This window comes from Mus caroli, chromosome 2 (assembly GCF_900094665.2).
Source record: "Mus caroli chromosome 2, CAROLI_EIJ_v1.1, whole genome shotgun sequence".
In the NCBI taxonomy this organism is placed as follows: Eukaryota; Metazoa; Chordata; class Mammalia; order Rodentia; family Muridae; genus Mus; species Mus caroli.
This window is the reverse complement of record NC_034571.1, coordinates 82,360,298-82,361,716: the sequence shown is the minus strand read 5'-3', so window position 1 is coordinate 82,361,716 and position 1,419 is coordinate 82,360,298.

Below are 1,419 nucleotides of genomic sequence, written 5' to 3'. Positions count from 1 at the left end.
GATGAGAATGATGATTTTCAACTTAAAGGAACAGTAAATATCTTCAACAAAATTATAGAAGAAAACTTCCCTAACTAAAGAAAGAGATGCCCATGAACAAACAAGAAGCCTACAGAACTCCAAATAGACTGGACCAGAAAAGAAATTCCTCCAAACACATAATAGTCAGAACAACAAATGCAGTAAATAAAGATAAATATTAAAAGCAGTAAGGGAAAAATGGTCAATTAACATATAAAGGCAGGTCTATTTGAATCACAACAGATTCCTCATCAGAGACTTCATAGTCTTTCATAAGCCAGAAGATCCTGGACAGATGTTATACAGACCCTAAAAGAACAAAAATGCCAGCCAAGGCTACAATACCCAGGAAACCTCTTGATTACCATAGATGGAGAAACAAAAGTATTCCATGACAAAACCAAATTCACACAATATCTTTCCACAAATCTAGCCCTTCAAAGGATTATAAAGGGATAACTCCAACACAAGGACAGAAACTATGCCCTAGAAAAAGCAAGAAAGTAATCCTTCAACGAACCTAAAAGAAGACAGCCTCAAGAACAGAATTCCAACTTTAACAACAAAAATAACAGGAAGCAATAATTACTTTTCCTTAATATCTCTTAACATCAATGAACTCAGTTCCTCAATAAAAAGACATAGACTAACACACTGGCTACATAAACAGGACCCAACATTTTGCTACATATAGGAAACAAACCTCAGGGACAAAGACAGATACTACCTCTGAGTAAAAGGGTGGAAAACAATTTTCCAAGCAAATGGTCCAAGAAACAAGCCAGAGTAACCATTCTATTATGGAATAAAATCGGCTTCCAACCCAAAGTTATCAAAAAAGACAAGGAGGGGCACTTTATACTCATCAAATGTAGAATTTTCCAAAATGAACTCTCAATTCTGAATATCTATGCTCCAAATCCAAGGGCATCCATATTCATTAAAGATACTATGGTAAGGCTCAAAGAACACATTGCACCACACACAATAATATTGGGAGATTTCAACACCCTACTCTCATCAATGGACAGATCCTGGACACAGAAGCTAAACAGGGACACAGTGAAACTAACAGAAGTTATGGATCAAATGGATCTGGCAGATATCTACAGAACATTTTACCCTAAAACAAAAGGATGCACCTTCTTCTCATAGCTCTGAGTGCCTCCAAAAAGAAACTAGAGAGAGCACACACTAGCAGCTTGACAGCACAACTAAAAATTCTAGAACAAAAGAAAGCAAATACACCCAAGATGACTATATGGAAGGAACAAATCAAATTCACAGCTGAAATCAACTAAGTGGAAACAAAAAGAACTAGTCAAAGAATCAACCAAACCAGGAGCTGGTTCTTTGAGAAAATCAACAAGATAGATAAACCCTTAGCCAGACTAACTA